The sequence below is a fragment of the Mobula birostris genome, chromosome 8, assembly GCF_030028105.1.
Source record: "Mobula birostris isolate sMobBir1 chromosome 8, sMobBir1.hap1, whole genome shotgun sequence".
In the NCBI taxonomy this organism is placed as follows: Eukaryota; Metazoa; Chordata; class Chondrichthyes; order Myliobatiformes; family Myliobatidae; genus Mobula; species Mobula birostris.
The window spans coordinates 168,949,105-168,969,775 of record NC_092377.1 but is presented as its reverse complement, the minus strand read 5'-3'; the positions used below and the strand labels follow the sequence as shown (position 1 = coordinate 168,969,775).

At 45.0% G+C, this 20,671-nt stretch overlaps 1 protein-coding gene across 1 annotated transcript in view; it reads right to left on the bottom strand.

The window, feature by feature from the left end:
* The window catches only part of gfra2b (GDNF family receptor alpha 2b), a 485,436-nt gene that overhangs the window by 320,490 nt on the left and 144,275 nt on the right, over nt 1-20,671 (bottom strand). The gene's annotated exons all lie outside the window — the stretch shown is intronic.

Sequence of the window (20,671 nt, the reverse complement as noted above, 5' to 3'; positions counted from 1 at the left end):
GTCTTCTGGTCACCCTTGGGTAAAGTGTAGCACCTGTTTAGCACCCTGCTGCCTCCCCCCCACGCCTTCTGATCAGGGTCATGTGAAGCCATGGAAGCTGTTGGCAGATGGTCGTACGAGCAGCTGGTGCATATCACAAGTCCTGGTTATGCGACCAGTGACGTCAGGCAGGCAATCTCTGAAGAGTATTGATAATGGCTGGAGTCACCCGTCTTGTAAAGACAATGCCCAGAAGAAGGCAATGGCAAACCACTTCTGCAGAAAAAAAGTTCCAAGAACAAACATGATCACGGAAAGACCATGATCGCCCAAGTCATACAACATGACACATAATGACTGAATGAACGAATAATTAAAAACTTAGCTGAAGAGGCTTGATAGAGGGTGTTAAACGAACAGGATGGAGAGTTGAAGGAAGATTAGGATGAAGCTGACCATTCGGTTGGTGAATGATTATATTCAGAGATAATATGGAACAGGAGAGAGACCTCAGAATTTGTAAGGCTGGAAGAAGAGATAAAACCCCAATGGACAGGATGGAGGGTGAGGAATGGTTGGTTCGGACAGTGTACAGAATATTGGTGGAGATTTCAGTAACAAATGGGAAGAAGCAGGGAGAGAAATGTTTGAGACAGATGAGTAATGTAACAGAGATAGACTCCATTCCAATCTCATTCACAGCAAACAAGAACCTGTCTGAGTCGAATTTCAAACACTGCTGTTGTCCAAATACTGGAAAGTTAATAATCTACTTTGGTGATTGAAGAGGCTCCCAATGGATTAGTGAGGTGTGCGGATGGGGAAATCAAACTAGAGAAAAAGTTTAAAAAATAATTTTACAGATCCTACTGCAAATGAAAGCTAGCCACTGATAATGAATTTTAACCATGGGAGACACACTGAGTCTGCACTGACGTCTCAGCCCATTTCTAGCGTCAGAGTTTCTGCAGACAGAGTAGGTGGAATCTCATTTGTTTTGGACACTTTCTGGTTTTCTTTCAGAAGATCCCTAGCATAAACACAAAAGATTGGCTCTGCAGATGCTGGAATCCAGATCATCCACCAAAATGCTGGAGGAACTCAGCAGGCCAGGCAGCATCTGTGGAGAGGAATAAACAGTCGACGTTTTGGGCTGAGACCCTACATCAGGACTTGAAAGGAAGGAGGCAGAAGCCAGAATAGGAAGGTGTGGGTGGAGAGAGAGGAATGATTCTGGCTCAGTGATCATGTAGAAAGTATGGTGACATGGCTGGAAGAGCAGTTGCCTCAGGGTGTCAGAGACCCAGGTCTGACCCTTGGAACAGAGTTTATAAGCTCTCCCTGTGACTACGAGGGTTTCCCTTGGACATACAGATCGGTGGGTTCATGCGAAGTGAGAGGCAGAATGGGGTGGATTTGATATGTTATGGTTATTATTCTATGTATTATATTCTATGAATATGCCCACAGAAAATGAAACTCAATGTTATATATGTAACTTTGATAGTAAAATTACTTTTGAACTTTCGATTGTGGGGAGAATCAGGAAAAGTATAAGGTTATTGTGACTAAGTGGTTTATGGTTAGTGGGTCTCAGTCAGCCTCCATGTTATACATCTTTCACTATGCCTGTCAGACTCACTGTTGTACAATAAATCATCATTAGTACAACTGTCCCTCCACACTGCTCATGTGTATTAACCAGTCTGGTATCCAACAACAAAGACGCATTTCCTCAGTACTATCTTGGTCTGGGAATCTACAACCAAGCAGCTCTTCCTCAGAACCACCCTGGGGTGTTAGTGAACTGCCTCTTGTGTTCACATACAAGAGCCTTACACTTCCCCAGTGTCTTCACCCACAATCAGACAGCATCTCCATTTCCTGACACCTACATCGGTACTGATAGTGGTTCAGTTATTGGACAAGTAACTCAGGAGCCTTTTCAATTGATCTGGAGATGTGAGTTCAGATCCCACAGCATCTGGGACATTCATTAAATAATGTGCATCTTAAGTAATCCTACACCTACCACAAGGTGGACAAGAGCAGGAGATGTATCAGAATCTCCCCTCCAAGTCACACACTTTCCTGACTTGGAAATCATAGAAACATAGAAAACCTACAGCACAATACAGGCCCTTTGGCCCACAAAATTGTGCCGAACATGCCCCTACCTTAGAAATTACTAGGCTTACCCATAGCCCTCTATCTTTCTAAGATAGTATGTTTCCATACTATCTTTCCATAATATGGCTTTATCCTCGTCAGTGAATCTAAGTGCTAGAACTGCCTCCCAAAAGGGTCACCATGGGGACTGCACCTTTTCAAGCAGCACATGACCACCTTCACAAGGGTATTCAGGGCTATAAACGCTGACCTCTCAGTGATATGCACATCCTCAAAGATGTATGAATGTCTATAAGTACCCGTCTCAGAAATGCCTTTCTAGTTAAGTTCATTTAGAAAGTTGTTTATTAACCTAGAATACATCGTTTATCAGGTACTGTCCCTTGTGTTAACGAGCCACACCTCCTCACGAAACTTTGAGTTAATTTATATCGTTACAGCTCTCCCTCTACACTGCCTCACGTGTAGACAGAACTGTGTCCTTGAGGCAGGAGTGCTGACACTCAGCCTCTAAGCACTGTTCCCTCTAAGCTGCACAGTAACTGAAATGCTCCCACGCACATAGCCTTCGTTGCCGCACCACTGGAATTTTCTTTTAAACAATGCTAATATAACTTAGAAATTAAGTTAATATAATTTTGAAATCAGTGTTAATATAATTGTGAAATACCATGTAATAAATAATGTTAATAAATATAATCCATAAATTTTCTAAATAATAAATATACCACAACCTTTGATATATTTATGTTGTGTTTCAAATTATAACACTGTTACAAATTGTAACAATAAACACAGAATGGAAGGTGGCAGCTCATTGTTAATGGACCACCAGCACATTGAGTGCCAACGCTGTAATATACATATTACAAAAAAAAAATGCATGAAAGTGCCACGCAGCTTTCAGGCCATATAAAAATGCTCAGAGCAATGTTTGGTCGATGCGGCTGTAAGTATAAAAGGAACCTTGCTGAAGTGTTAACAGAACAGAGGGCTTAAGGCAGGAGTGACTGACACTCAGCCACTGACCTGTCAGCTGAACATTTCCCACTAATCATTAACAAACTATGCCCAGTAGAATGCTGACTAATAATTTGCAGTGATTTGTAGTGCGCACTAAAGCTCTCCCGATACCAAAATAAACACAGCTTATCTGCATAATCTGATTATAATTGCAACAGAATCACCTACTTTGTCCATTACTGTCTAATTTGAATTCCCAAAGGTAATTAAAATTAACTTAATGGAACTCCTTCAATAAGCCAGTGAACGGTGCATCACTTCAAGCATCTCCCTCCACCGAACATAACTACTTTGGAATTGATCTAATGCTCCATTTGGTGTGGTGTTGAGAGATGTTGAGTTGTCCATGCTGCCTGAAAAGTGAAGCCCACTAGCTTTCTCTTCCAATCAACCATGGCAGCAACAATCTCCATCCCACACAAACTTGTGTGAGGTAAGGAGAGAGAAGCCAGCTGATCTTAAGCAAGTCTTTCTAAGGATATAGTTATGGACAAGGGTGGCAGAGTGGAGAAACAACTCTACTAAAGGGTTCCCATCGGGACAGCACTGAGGACCCCCCCACCACCACCCCCCTCAGGACAGCGCTGGGGTCCCCTGGTCAGGCCAGCACTGAGGACATAACCGTATCCTTAACAATTGACTCCAACATCTTCCCAACCACTGAGGTCAGGCTAACTGGTCTATATTTTCCTTTCTGCTGCCTTCCTCCTTTCTTAAAGAGTGGAGCAACATTTGCAATTTTCCAGGCCTCTGGTACCATGCCAGAGTCCAATGATTTTTGAAAGATCATTTCTAATGCTGCCACAATTAATTACATACAGGCCTCCAAACGGTGGCTGGGATGTGGACCACAAATGACAACAGGAAATAGAAAACGTGTGTCAAAAGGCAATGTTATGAAAGTCATGGAAGATTTCAAGATGCAGGTCGATTGGGAAAATCAGGTTGACAGAACCCAAGAGAGTGAATTTGTTGAATGTCTTCAAGATGGCTTTTTAAAGCAGTTTTTGTTGAGCCCATTAGGGGATCAGCTATACTGGATTGGGTGTTATGTAATAAACCAGAGGTGATTAGGGAGCTTAAGGTAAAAGAACCCTTAGGAGGCAGTGATCACAATATGATTGCGTTCACCTTGAAATCTGAAAGGGAGAAAGTAAAGTCTGATGTAACAGAATTTCCATGGGGTAAAGGAAATTACAGTGGTATGAGAGGGGAGTTGGCCAAAGTGAATTGGAAGGAGATGTTGACAGGAATGACAGCAGAGCAGCAATGATTTGAGTTTCTGGGAAAAATGAGGAAGGTGCAGGATAAAGTGTTACATTAACTGCCACACTGCCATGCCGCCCCATCCCGCTTGTGTGCCAAGGGAAATTCCAAAAGCCTAGAAATGCTGGAGTGGCTGAGTGAGGAGTAACACTTGACATTCTGATGGGAGCTCTTCTACAGAACCGGTTTCTGTCTCACACACTCTGTGCTCCACCACCTTTTTGGCATCACTGAGTTCCAGAGAGTCAATGCAGTAAACAATTAATTTAACATGCTACAGGGAGAACGTCCAAACTCCTTAAAGATAACAGCTGGAATTCGCTCCTAATCAGTGATCATCTGATGCAGTAAGGCAACGTGCCAACCGCTGCACAACCACGTAGCTCAGAAAGGATAGTAGACTTTGTTTCCTGATCAACATGGTGAACCAAAAAACATTTTGTTTGTGAACCCCCTCCCTTTCCTGTCATTGTTACCAACACAGTACAGTATTTCACTGCAGATTTATTTAGCTCTGGATAAAACGTAGGCGGTACAGCATCATAGCAGTCAGTGTAATGCTAGTACAGCATCCCTGATCAGAGTTCAATTTGAACTGCTGTCTGTGAAAGGTTTGTAAGCTCTCTACATGACCTTGTGGTTTTCCCAGAGGTGCTCCAGTTTCCTCCCACGTTCCAAAGACTGACCAGTCAGGGCAGTGAGATGCGGGCATGCTGCGTTCTGCCAGAAACATGGGGACTCTTGCAGGCTACCTGTAACCCCCCGCTCCCTCAGCATACCCCTGGGACTGTGTTGGTCAGTGTCACAAACAACACATTTCACTGTATGCCTCGATGTATAAGGGACAAATAAAAATAAGCCTAATCTGGATTTAAACTCCCCAGCTCTGGTTGTAGGATTGCTGAGTTACTCTTGTTCTTGCCCCTTCCTTTTCAGTCCTCATGAAGGATCTTTGCTCGAAATATATTCCCCTCCATAGATGCTGCCTGATCTGCTGAGTTCCTTCTGCATTTTGTGTCTGTTGCTCAGGAATTGGTGTAGGTGGTAGGAATGAAAGAGGAAGTTACAGAGTGAACAGTCCCTGAATATTACTGAAGGAGAGCATTATGTATCTAATATTTCCATTATATTTGAGTGTTATTATAAATATATTGTTTGATTAAGAAGTTTTTGTTGTTTACATAACTCATTAGGGTTACATGTAAAAGAACGTGAATGGCAGACATCATTACACCACCTTGTCATAAGTGCGCACCTCGCTAAAAGTAAAAAACTAAAGAGACTTGAGTTATCCTGGGGCTCCCAAGTTTTTTCTTTCAATTAAATTGCAGAAAATGGACAAAATTCATGGGTTTGTAAACAGTGTGTTCTGGGTGATAATAAATATATAAAAATGAAACAGAAATGGCTGGCTACAGCAGAAAGATAGATGCGTTCAATTGCACAACAGATAACTGGATGATGTATACTAAACAAATTGAACAGAATTTTGAAGATAATGAAGTAGCCAACAAAAAGAGACTATTAAGTGCAATAGGGGAAAAAGTATAGAAGTCTGACTACTCCAACCAAATCATCTGAAATTTTCTTTGCTGATATTGTGAAAGGAATACAGGAACATTTAGAACCAAAACTATTGTTGATTGCAGAATGCTTCAGGTGTCATGAATGGAATCAAAAGGAAGGAGATTTCATTTCAGCATATGTGGCTGAATTGAAGAAATTGTCCCAGCATTGGCAGTTCAGTGATGGGCTTAACAATGCACTGAGAGATCACTTAGTTTATGGAATTTTACAAGAAAGCATTCAAAAATGGCTCCCAACTGAAGCACATTTAAAGAGCTCAATCTATCAATGGAAATGGCAGCCAGAGATGCAATTGAGTTGCAGTCTGGAATGAAAGTGAGTGTGCACAACAAAGTGAATTGCACCATCTAAACATAAACCAGCCTGGTCGAACAATTGTGTTACTGCTGTGGCAGGAGCTTACATACACCAGACCAATGCAGGTTAAAATGCAAAACTTGCAGAAAATGCAACAAAGTAGGACACATGCAAAGAGCATGTTGAGCAGACAAAAATAAATACTTCTGGTAATTCCCTCCCCCTCCCTTCCCCTATCCCTATTTCACTCTGCCCCCTCCCCCAGCTGTCTACTACCTCCCACATGGTTCCGCGTCCTTCTACTACCCATTGTGCTTTCCCCTATTCCTTCTTCACCTTTCCTGCCTTTCCCCTCCCCCACCCCTTGAACTTTCCCCTTATTGGTTTTTCACCTGGAACCTACCAGCCTTCTCCTTCCCACCCTCCCCCACCTTCTTTATAGGGCCTCTGCCCCCTCCCCCTACAGTCCTGACGAAGGGTTCCGGCCCGAAACGTCGACCGATCTTTTCCACGGATGCTGCCCGACCTGCTGAGTTCCTCCAGCGTGTTGTGAGTGTTGCTTTGATCCCAGCATCTGCAGAGTATTTTGTGTAATAAATGTACTGTACAAGGAAGAGCAAAAGATAAAAAGTCAAGTTTCAGTTTCAAAAAGAGCACTAACGTGTATGCTGCTGATGAAAAATCTGGTAATGCTGCGAATGATACAGGACTGAGTAGCCTTCATATTCACAATGTGAAAACTAGCAAGCACGAGAAAATCTGCTGATGTTGGAAATCCAAAGCAACATACAAAAAATGCTGGAGGAAATCAGCAGGTCAGGCAGCATCTATGGAAAAGAGTAAACAGTCGACGTTTCGGGCCGAGACCCTTCATCAGGCCTCCTATAGACAATCAATATGGCTAAGCAGGGAGGAGTGTAATGTATTTAATATTTCAGATTATAAACATATTGTTTGATTAAGCTTTCTTTCTTGCTTACATAATTCATTACAGGTTATACAAGTATGTGAATGGCATGCATCATTATGTTACTATGTCACAAGTGCACACCTCACTAAAAGCTAAAAAAAATGTGGTCCAGTTATTCCCAGGCTCACAAGATTTTCTTTCAATAGTTTTATGTTTTGGAGTTACAAAACATATCAGAGAGGAGACATGAAAGTGTGTCTGGTGATGGAATCTCTTTGCAGAATTGGAGAAAGCAAATAAAAAGTTGTAGAAAAGTATGGAGTGAGCAAGGGGGGGGCGGTGGGGGGGCAGTATTCTGGAGTGTGAGGACATCAGTAACATCATAAACACAAGAGTTTTTAAGGATGCTGGAAATCCAGAGCAACACACACAAAATGCTGGAGGAACTCAGCAGGTCAGGCAGTACCTATAGGGAGGAATTAACTAGCAATGTTTTGGGCCAAGACCCTTCATCAAGACAGGAAAGGAAGAGGGCAGAAGCCAGAATATGAAGGTGGAGGGAGATGCCAGATTCCTGTCTTCCAGTCCTGATGAAGCGTCTCCGGTCTCAGGTCTCAGCTCTCAGCTCTCAATATAAACTGTTTATTCCCCTCCTTAAATCCTTTGGATTGCTGGTCTGGTTACATTTCCATGGTTACCAAGCCCATGAATAAACCCCAGCTTTCTGAACTGTATCATGAAATTTACAACCAGTCCCTGGCTGCTCATCCACCTTAGCAATTTGAACTTGGCCACACTTACCTCAGATAGTTTCTAATGACAGAAACAGAAACCATTCAGCCCATCGAGTGTATGCCAATACATCCACCTTTTTCTGGATAGCTTACTCTCTGCCATATGGCCATCATAACCCCCTCCCCTGTTCTCCTGTATATCGACATTCAGGGAAATTTACATTAGTCCATTCCATACCCGCACATCCATGAGGTAACGTACACAAAATACTGGAGGAGCTCAGCAGCTCGGGCAGCATATATGGAGAGGGATAAACAGCCGACACTTTGGGCAGAGACCCTTCGCTGGGAGAAAGCTGGAGCAGCTAGACCAAGCGCATAAGTCAGTCCCCACAGGACAGTGTCCAAGCTCAGCACTGAGCCAGGGCCCTCACACCAGCACTGCCTATGAAACCACCACTCACTCAGCCTCTGCTGTCTTTTCATTGAATTGTGGCATTAGTGAAAAAATACGATCTAAAATCTGAACATTGCTTCTGTTATCTGTAAATGTGATACTTAGAATTCTGGGCACATCCTTTATGATAGAACCATCCTTGTTGGCAGATCTATACCTGACCACATAGAACAGAATGATTAAGGGGAACTGACCGGAGAAATTTGAGCAAACCCTACAAATAAATTGTGCTGATTGAAGTTTAGATATTGGACACCACATCTGGGTTTTAACCCCTGTCAGGAAATCTCTCCCGTCCACTGTCATTCAGTATAAACATTTCCTCAAGTGATCTCAATAATGCTGCAATATTAAAAATTCAACTTCAGTCAGGTTTCATTCTCACTGGTCTGAAAAATTGTAGTTGGAATTAACTCACAGATTGTACTAATCACATTTCCCTAAATCCACATGGTCTGAAAGACCAACATGCAATCTACATTCAGCATCAGAATCAGAACTAGCTTTGTTATCATTGGGGAAAAGTATGGGGGGGGGCGGTCAGAGGAATTTTTTTTTACACAGAGTGGTGGGTGCATGGAACACACCGCCAGGGGTGCTGGTAGAGGCGGGTATGTCCCAAGAGGTGTCTTGGCCCAGAACGTCAACTATTCATTTCCATAGATGCTGCTTGACATTCTGAGCTCCTCCAGCATTTATTGTGTCTTACTTTGGATTTCCAGCATTTACAGAATCCCTGGTGTCCAAGATATATTATTTACTTTTATTTTTTAATTTAGAGACACGGAGCAGAACAGATCCAACCAGCCCAATGAGCCCCACTCCCCAGTAACCCACCTATGCAACCCGAGCCTAATCACAGGACAATTTACAATGATCAATTAACCTACCAAGCAGAATGCCTTTGGAATGTGGGAGGGAACTGGAGCACCCAGAGGAAACCCACACGGTCACGGAAAGAATGCACAAACTTCTTACAGACGACACCGGAATTGAATTCCAATGCCCTGAGCTGATACTGTCGTGCTAACCACTATGCAGATATTTAAGAGACTCTTCGATAGGCACATGGATTGTAGAAGGTGGAGGACTACGTAGTAGCAAAGAGTTAGTTTGATCTCAGAGTGGCCGGCACTGTGCTGTTGTGTTCAATTTTTTATGATCACTGTCTTATATGATGTGAACTTTAATGTTTAATTACATCAGTACAGTACAACTTACTATAAATTACAAAATAAATAAATAGTGGAAATAGAGGTCCTCGTTGTGATTCCCTAACACCACAAAATAACCGGCATGTGCCTGCTAGCTCTCCCCCCACCTCTGCTTTCCACAGGGATCGCATCGCTCCCTACGCAACTCCCTTGTCCATTCGTCCCCCCATCCCTTCACACCGATCTCCGTCCCAGCACTTATCCTTGTAAGCGGAACAAGTGCTACACATGCCCTTACACTTCCTCCCTCACCACCATTCAGGGCCCCAGACAGTCCTTCCAGGTGAGGCGACACTTCACCTGTGAGTCGGCTGGGGTGATATACTGCATCCGGTGCTCCCGATGTGGCCTTCCATATATATTGGCGAGACCCAATACAGGCTGGGAGACTGTTTCGCTGAACACCTACACTCTGTCCGCTAGAGAAAGCAGGATCTCCCAGTGGCCACACATTTTAATTCCACGTCCCATTCCCATTCTGATATGTCTATCCATGGCTTCCTCTACTGTAAAGATGAAGCCACACTCAGGTTGGAGGAACAACACTTAATATTCCGTCTGGGTAGCCTCCAACCTGGTGGCATGAACATTGACTTCCCTAACTTCCGTTAATGCCCCACCTCCCCTTCGTACCCCATCCCTTATTTATTTATTTATTTCCCCCTTTTTTTTTCTCTCTGTCTCTTTTTTCTCCCTCTGTCCCTCTCACTATAACTCATTGCCCATCCTCTGGGCTCCCCTCCCCTTTTCTTTCTCCCTAAGCCTCCCGTCTCATGATCCTCTCCCTTCTCCAGCATTGTATCCTTTTTGCCAATCACCTGTCCAGCTCTTGGCTCCATCTCTCCCCCTCCTATCTTCTCCTATCATTTCGGATCTCCCCCTCCCCCTGCCACTTTCAAATCTCTTACTCTCCCTTCTTTCAGTTAGTCCTGATGAAGGGTCTTGACCCGAAACGTCGACTGTACCTCTTTCTATAGATGCTGCCTGGCCTGCTGCATTCACCAGCATTTTGTGTGTGTGTGTGCATGTTGCCTGCGTGTGCCTGTTGGGTTTTGTGCATAAGGATTGGGGAATGGTCACTCTTAGCCCCAGAATCATTCCAGACTATCTACTGCTGAATCCTGCACCACCTTGACCCTGCAGTTCACCACAGCATGCGGGGGCCACCCAAACCCTATACTCAACCGAAGCAACACACATAAATTGCTGGAGGAACCTAACAAGTCAGGGAGAATTTATGGAGGTGTCAAAGCATTGAAGGTCAGTGAGAGAGGTGGGGAAAAACATTTTGTCCTGATTTTCGGCTGGTTCAAAGGAACATCTACTGGCTGATGTAGGTGGAATTTCACTTGCGTAGTTACAAATTTTCTTTCACAAGATTCAGTATAGTTACAGCAAATCCCACTAATTACCCATTTGTTTCTGCAGTCATTTCAAAAATAGAATTCTTATTCTATTATGATCATTTTTTCGGCCTGTAGTTTAATGTTTCAGCTTGGCTAATTGCAATGTGTTCATAAAACCCAGGAGGAGAAGGAGGAGAAGATGGTGGCACAACAGCAGTGCGTGCAGCCTCTCCGGTGAATGATATCTGTAATCTGTCAAGTAGGGTACCATGCACAATTCTGATTTGATGGAGACGGATGTGAGAGTACGGAGGAACATCTGGAAAACTTCTGAAATGCCCGCTTCACTGCCACTGCTACTGTGTGGTAACCAGAATCTCCAGAGCAGAAGGCCCCGAATCCTTGGCTTTGCTTGTTTCAGCGGCCGGGACTAGGTCGAAGGCGCTCAATAGAGGATAGTGCTCGGGAGGCTGTATCAGAGGGGCTGGTCAGAGGCTCGAAGTTTTGGAACGGACGGACTCAGTGTCGGCTGTGGTCGGCTGCTTCCAAGGCATCGGCAAGTTATCGGTGCCTGGAAGTTTATGGCAGGGAGTTTCTCCCTTTTGCCGCTTGCTATCGGGGACTCGGGAGTCGATCGACTCGGGACTTTGAGACTTCTTTTTTTACCGTGCCCATGGTTTGTTCTTCATCAAATTGTGGTATTGCTTTGCACTGCTGTAACTATATGTTATAATTATGTGATTCTGTCAGTGTTAGTCTTTGGTTTATCCTGTTTTCTGTGATATCACGCCGGAGAAACATTGCATCATTTCTTAATGCATGTATGCATTTCTAAATAACAATAAAAGAGGACTGAGTGTTCTCATAATCTAATAACAAACCCAAAATCCATATTACGTTAAACTGCAATAATCTTCAAAGCTTTAAGAAATTTCCTGTATCTAATAAAGTGGTCACTAAGTGCTGTGGTATTCATGATCATCACTGTTGTAACACGTGGTTAATAGAGTTACTGACACCTTCCTGTCAGCTTGAACCAGTCTGGCCATTCTCCTCTGACCTCTCTCATTAACAAGGCATTTTCACCCACAGAACTGCCACTCACTGGATTTTTTGCACTATTCTCTGTAAACTCTAGAGACTGTTGTGTGTGAAAATCCCAGGGGATCAGCAATTTCTGAGATACTCAAATCACCCCATCTGGCACCAAAAATCATTACATGGTGAAAGTCACTTAAATCACATTTCTTCCCCACTCTGAAGTTTGGTCTTGACTATGTCTGCATGCTTTTATGCATTGAGCTGCTGCCACATGTTCAGCTCATTGGATATTTGCATAACTCAGCGGTTGTACAGGTGTACCGAATAAGGTGACTACTGAGTGTAGCTGGTTTAAAAATTGATGGAAGTTAACGAAAATTATTTATAGCTCCCTAATTATATTTCAGCCCAGGATAATAATTGTTGTTTAGGAAACAAAATAGCCTCTAATGTCTCTTTTGCATCAGGTTTTGAGAAGAATTGTGTTGTGTATTTAATGTTTCAGTAATATTTGAGTAGTATTATAAATATATTGTTTGGTTAAGCATTCATTGTTGTTTACATAATTCAATATGGGTTATATGTAAAACTATGTGAATGACATACATCATTACATCACCACATCATAAGTACTCGCCTCACTACAAGTAAAAACGAAGAGTACACATTTGTCCCAGTCTCACCTTGTTTTGAAGTTACAGAACATAACAGTTGGGAGATGGATTGGACTTCAAGGTCCCAGTACCAGTACCAGTACCAGCAGCAGTGACATACTGACACACAGAGAACTGGCAAACTTCCCAGTTCAGGTTCTGAGGGCCCCAGGGAGGAATCCTTTTTCTGTCTGGCACAGACAAACCTTCCAGAACAATCACAGAACCGCACTGATGGGCTGGAGATTGTCCAGATGGGAGGCTGAACAACAGAAAATGAGGCCCCTTATTAGAAAAAGAAAAAGAATGGAACTTTTTTGAAGAAGAACTTGCCTGATGTTGGTTTTATGACATCAGTTCAATATTCATTTACCTGATGCTGTCTCATTGCAATTCCAGTCACCCCCTCCAATATGTATCAGCCCTCCCCCCTCCATTACCTCACTCCTCCAATAATTCCTGCCTCACTTGGATTTCCATAATTCTCAACATTCTTACACACACCATTGCTGCCTCACCCAAACCCATTCTCCTCTTTACCCTGTCCCCAACTCTTCCTCCTCATCTCCCATCACCATCCTACTATCCTCTAAACTCCAACAACACCTTCCACCATTCCATTATACCCTAAATCCCAACATCTCCTCCAACGGCCTCTCACCATCCAACTTTTCTCCAAATCCCAACATCGCTTTCCACAGCGTCCCACCATCCCCTAAATCCCAACATCTCCTCCGATGGCCTCTCACCATCCAACTTTTCTCCAAATCCCAACATCGTTTTCCACAGCGTCCCACCATCCCCTAAATCCCAACATCTCCTCTGATGGCCTCTCACCATCCAACTTTTCTCCAAATCCCAACATCACTTTCCACAGCGTCCCATCATCCCCTAAGTCACAACATCTCCTCTGATGGCCTCTCACCATCCAAATTTTCTCTAAATCCCACCTTTGCTTCCCACAGCATCCCACCATCTCTTAAACCCCAATAGCACCTTCCACCATCCCACTATCCCCTAAATCCCAACATTGCTTCTGGTGGCCTCCCACAATTTGAATTTTCTCTAAATTCACAGCATTCCACTAACCCCTAAGTCCTAACATTCCCTCCTTCCATCCCCTAAGTTCTAACATCACTTCCCACCATCTCTGAAATCCCAACATTGCCTCCCACCATCCTGTACCCAATCTCACATTACCCCTTTCAGTCTCCTTCCCCATTTCCCATTGCCCTTTAATCTCATTACCCCCGAATTGAATTCCCATCTTTTCACAACTCATCCAACAGCAATCTCCACCTCCTCGTTTTACCCACCCCTCCCTAAACCCATACCACATCCCCGTTCTTCCCATCACCGCTTTCCCATTGCTCCTGTGAATCGCATGACAGCTCCCAACCCCCAACACCCGCTCCAGTTCTGATCCCCAGCCTTACAGCCTCCAATCATTTACCCCTTGACCAATTGGAAGTCCATAAGATACAGGAGCAAAATAAGGCCATTTGGCCCATCGAGTCTGCTCCGCCATTCCACTAAGGCTGATTTATTATCCCTCTCAACCCCATTCTCCTGCCTTCTCCCTGTAATCAAGAACCTATCAACTTCCGCTTTAAATATACCCAGTGACTTCACCTCCACAGCCATCTGTGGCAATGAAGTTTCACCAGCTTCTGGCTAAAGAAATTCCTCATCATCTCTGTTCTAAATTGGTCCTCTGGTCCACGACTCACCCACCACAGGAAACATCCTTTTCACATCTATTTGAATTAGGCTTTTCAACATTCAAAAAGTTTCAATGAGATCCACCCCACCACCCCATTCTTCTGAACTCCAGTGAGTACAAGTGAGTCCTGTTTGACTCACCCAAGCCAGACCCTTTCTGCCATAAGGGACCCTCATCACAAGTGCAAGAAGCAGCTCGACCATCACCATGTATCTCTTCTTGACCACATTAGTCACTTTTTCCAAGGGAGTGAACAAGCACCTTGTATAGTCACAGTTCATCATGTACAACCCATAGGTTGGTAGACGACTTCACAACACCAATATCCATGACCCTCAAACATCTAGCCACCTCAATCTCATTCCACTAACTATGTTCTGTTTGGGTCCTGAAATTACCTGAACTTTTAAAAATTAGCTTTATTTCTTATACGTTCATCGAAACATAGAGTGAAATGTGTTGTTTTGTGTCAATGACCCAACACAGTCCAAGAATGTACCGGGGGCAGCCCATAAGTGTCACCATGCTTCTGGTGCCAACATAACATGCCCACAACCCACTAACCCTAATCTGTATGCCTTTGGAATGTGCGAGGAAACTGGAGCACCCAGAGAAAACCTGTGCTGTCACGGGGAGGAGGTACAAACCCCATTCAACCCTGATCACTGGCGCTGTAAAGCATTACAGTAGTCAATACACCCCACTTGTGCAAAAAGAAAATTCCAAACGCCTGGAAATGCTGCAGTGGCTGAGTGAGGAGCAACACTTGAAATTCTGATGTGAGCTCTTGGAAGAACTGGTTTCCATCTCATACATGGTTGTTATATCTCCCAGACAGTCTGTGTTCCTCCACCATTTCTGAATTGGTGATGAGTTCCAGAAACTCACTACATTAAACAATTAAGTTAAGATGCTGAAATAATCAGTTTTCCCATTCAACATTAATATATGCAAGTCTGTTCTGATATTTTGCAGATTAATATGACATTGTAATGGATGGAATACTAACAAATATATTTAATGAGCTACATGGTGACTTGCACAACATTTCATTCACTTCTTTTTACAGTAAATTTATTCTCAATAGGTACATTTAATGTCAGAGCAATGTATACAACCTCCAGAGTCTCCAACCCTGATCAGGGGAACCTATACTGAAAGTAGACTCAGGTCACTAAGAATGTCCTTGCTTTTATTATTCAACCCATATCCCTCAAATCCTGCTCACGTCCCTCACCCCCATATACAACTCCCAACCTCTGTCTTATCCAGTTCCCGACTCTCCCCAACATCCCTCAAACCCACTTCTCCAAAACCTTCCCCACCCTCCCCACATCTCTCACCTCCACCTGTCCAAAACCAACTCCCCAACCTCCCCTACATCCCTCACCCCACCTCAACAAAACCAACTCCCCACCCTCCCTCACATCCCTCACCCCCACCTCAACAAAACCAACTCCCCACCCTTCCCCACATCCCTCACCCCCACCTCAACAACACTAACATCCCACCCTCCCCCACATCCCTCACCCCCACCTCAACAACACCAACTCCCCACCCTCCCCCATATCCCTCACCCCCACCTGTCCAAAACCCTCCCCACCCTCCTCACATCCCTCACCCCCACCTCAACAAAACCAACACCCCACCCTCCCCCACATCCCTCACCCCCACCTCAACAAAGCCAACTCCCCACCCTCCCCCACATCCCTCACCCCCACCTCAACAAAACCAACACCCCACCCTCCCCCACATCCCTCACCCCCACCTCAACAACACCAACTCCCCACCCTCCCCCACATCCCTCACCCCCACCTCAACAAAACCAACTCCCCACCTTCCCCCACATCCCTCACCCCCACCTCAACAACACCAACTCAACACCCTCCCCCACATCCCTCACCCCACCAGTCCAAAACCCTCCCCACCCTCCCCACATCCCTCACCCCCACCTCAACAAAACCAACTCCCCACCCTCCCCCACAACCCTCACTCCCACCTCAACAAAACAACACCCCACCCTCCCCCACATCCCTCACCCCCACCTCAACAACACCAACTCCCCACCCTCCCTCACATCCCTCACCCCCACCTCAACAAAACCCTCCTCACCCTCCCCACATCCCTCACCCCCACCTCAACAAAACCAACTCCCCAACCTCCCCCACATCCCTCACCCCACCTCAACAAAACCAACTCCCCACCCTCCCCCACATCCCTCACCCCCACCTCTCCAACACCAACTCACCACCCTCCCCCACCTCAACAAAACCAACTCCCTACCCTCCCCCACATTTCTCACCCCCACCTCAACAAAACCAACTCCCCACCCTCCCCCACATCCCTCACCCCCACCTGTCCAAAACCAACTCCCCACCCTCCCCCACATCCCTCACCCCCACCTCTCCAACACCAACTCACCACCCTCCCCCACATCCCTCACCCCCATCTCAACAAAACCAACACCCCACCCTCCCCCACATCCCTCACCCCCACCTCAAGAAAACCAACTCCCCACCCTCCCCACATCCCTCACCCCCACCTGTCCAAAACCAACTCCCCACCCTCCCCACATCCCTCACCCCACCTCTCCAACACCAACTCCCCACCCTCCCCACATCCATCACCCCCACCTCAACAACACCAACTCCCCACCCTCCCCCACATCCCTCACCCCCACCTCAACAAAACCAACACCCCATCCTCCCCCACATCCCTCACCCCCACCTGTCCAAAACCAACTCCCCACCTTCCTCACATCCCTCACCCCCACCTCTTCAACACCAACTCACCACCCTCCCCCACCTCAACAAAACCAACTCCCCACCCTCCTCCATTTCTCCAACACCAACTCCTCACATAACGGAGACAGAGGAATTGAGAGAAGGGGATGGTATTTTCACAAGTAACAGGGTGGGAAGAGGTGTAGTTCAGGAAGCTGTGAGAGTCAGTGGGATTAAAATAGACATCAGTTACGTTATCTCCAGAGTTAGAGACGGAGAGATTCTCTGTTTTGCATTTGCTCTCAGGATAAGGCTCTTCATTCCAGAACGAAGGAAATGTCCTCCTTCTTCAAAGAAAAGGCTTCCCTTCCTCTACCATCAACGCTGCCCTCAACCGCACCTCTTCCATTTCGTACACATCTGCTCTTACCCCATCCTCCCGCCACCCCCACCAGGGATAGGGTTCCTCTCGTCCTCACCAGCCTCCACGTCCAACACATAATTCTCCATAACATCAGCCATTTCTAGTGGGATTCCACCACCAAGCACATCAACCTCCCCCCCCGCAACTTTCTGCTTTCCACACGGATCGCTCCCTACGTGACCCCCTTGTCCACTCATCCCTTCCCACCGACCTCCTTCCTGGCACTTATCCTTGCAAGCAGAACAAATGCTACACCTGCCACTACACCTCCTCCCTCACTACCAGCCCTTCCAGGCTATCTTATATTAGGCGTTGTGTAATAACCCAGTTCTTATTAAAGAGCTAAACATAAAGGTACCCTTAGGAGGCAGTGGTCATAACATGATTGAATTCATTTTACACTTTGAGAGGGAGAAGCATAACTCACATGTATCGGTATCGCAAAGGAATAAAGTGAATCACAGAGGCACGAGATAGCAGCTTGCCCAGGTGGATCGGAGGAGGATACTGGCAGGGATGATTGTAGAGCAGAGATGGCTGAAGTTTCTGGGAATAGATCACAAGGTGCAGGATAGATATGTCCCACAGAGGAAGAAGTTCTCAAATGGTGGTGGTAGACAACCGTGGTTGACAAAGGAAATTAAGAACTGCATAAAAGCCAAGGAAAGGGCACGTAAGGTAGCAAAAGTGAGTGGGAAGTTGGATGATTGGGAGGCTTTTAAAATCCAACAAATAACTAAAAATGCTATAAGAAGAGAAAAGATGAAATATGAGGGCAGACTAGCCAATAATATAAAGCAGGATACCAAAAGCTTTTTTAGTGATATAAAGAATTGATGAGAGTTGATACTGGACCACTGGAAAATGATGTTGGTGAGGTATTAATGGGGGACAAAGAAATGGCAGATGAACTTAATGGGTACTTTGCATCTGTCTTCACTGTGGAAGACATTAGCAGTGTGCCTGTGTCTCATGAGTGTCAGGGAACATTTGTTATTACAAAGGAAAAAGTGTGAGGCAAACTCAAAGGTCTTAAGGTGGATAAGTCACCTGGACCAGATGGACTGCATCCCAGGGTCCTGAGAGAGGCTGCTGAAGAGATAATAGATGCATTGGTCATGATCTTTCAAGAATCACTTGATTCTGGCATGGTCCCAGAGGACTGGAAGATTACATATGTCACTCCACTCCTTAAGAAGGAAGGAAGGCAAAAGGAAGGAAATTATAGGCCAGTTAGCCTAAACTCAGTGGCTGGTAAAGTGCTGGAATCAATTACTAAGGATGAGGTTTCAGGATACTTGGAGACTAATGATAAAATATGTCAAAGTCAGCATGGATTCTGTAAAAGGAAATCTTGCCTGACAAATCTGTTGGAGTTCAAGGAAGTAACCAGCAGGGTGGACAAAGGAGAGGCAGTGGATATCATTTACTTGGATTTTCAGAAGGCGTTTGAAAAGGTGCAGCACACAAGACTGCTTAACAAGATAAATCCCTATGGTATTATGGGAAAGATACTGGTATGGATAGCAGAATGGCTGACATGCAGAAGGCAGCGAGTGGGAATAAAGGGGGCCTTTTCTGGTTGTCTGCCAGTGACTCGTGGTATTCTTCAGGGGTCAGTATTGGGACATCTACTTTTCACATTGTTTGTCGGTGATTTAGATAATGGAACTGATGGCTTTGTGGCAAAATTTACAGATGATATGAAGATAGGTTGGAGGGGTAGGTAGTGCTGAGGAAGCAATGTGATTGCAGCAGAACAGACAATTTGGGAGAATGGGCGAAAAAGTGGCAGATGGAATACAGTGTTGGGAAATGTATGATAAGGCATTTTGCTAAAAGGAACAATAGCGCAGATTATTATCTAAATGGGGAGAAGTTTCAAACATCAAAGATACAGAGGGACTTAGGAGTCCTCATGCAAGACTCCCAAAACGTTACTTTACAGGTTGAGTCTGTGGTAAAGAAGGCAAATGAAATGTTGGCATTTATGTCAAGGGGAATAGAATATAAAAGCAAGAGATAATGAGAGCCTTTATAAGACACTATTCAGGCTGCACTTGGAGTACCGTCAACAGTTTTGGGCCCCATATCTCATAAAGGATGTGTTATCATTGGAGGGAGTCCAGAGATTCATGAGGATGATTCTGGGAATGAAGTGGTTAATATATGAGTAGCTTTTGGCAGCTTTCCTGTACTCACTGGAATTTAGGAGAATGTAGGGGGATCTCATTGAAACCTACCAAATGTTGAAATGACTAGATAGGGTTGCTGTGGAGAGGAGGTTTCCTGTGGTGGGGGTATCCAGAACTAAAGGGCACAGCCTCAAAATTGAGGGGCGACCATTTAGAACAGAGGTAAGGAGGTTTTTATTTAGCCAGAGAGTGGTGAATCTGTGGAATGCTCTGCTACAGACTGTGGTGGAGGCCTCGTCTGTGCGTATATTTAAAGCAGAGGTAGATAGTTTCCTGACTGGTCAGGGCAACAAAGGACAGGGCAAGAAGGTAGGTGTGTGGTGTTGAGTGGGATCCGGAATCAGCTGTGATGGAATGGTGAGCAGAGGGTCGATGGGCTGAAGGGTCTAATTCTGCTCCAATGTCTTCTGGGCAGAGGAAGGACAGCAAGAGGTTGAGTAAAACATATAAAATGCTGGAGGAACTCAGCAGATCACCGAATGGTAGCATAGTGGTTAACACAACACTTCACAGTATCAGCAACCGGATTCAATTCCCGCTGCTGGCTACAAGTATATTCGCCCCGCAACCACGTGGGTTTCCTCCAGGTGCTTTAGTTTCCTCTCACAGTCCAAAGACAGTAGATCAATTGGTCATTGTAAATTGTCCCATGTTTAGGCCAGAGTTAAATCGGGTTATTGCTGGGCAGTGTGGCTCAAAGAGCCTATTCTGCACAGTATCTCTACAAGTCAATAAAAAGTCAGGCAGCGTCTATGGAAAGCAATAAATAGTCGACATTTTGACCCCACCCCCCACCTTCACACTCCGGCTTCTTCTCCCTTCCTTTCCAATTTCAAAGAAGGGTCTTGGCCTGAAACGTTGACTGCTTATTGCCCTCCACAGATGCTGCCTGATCTGCTGAGTTCCTCCAGCATTTTGTGTGCATTGCTCTGGATTTCGAGCATCTGCAGAATCAGTAGTGTTACAGAC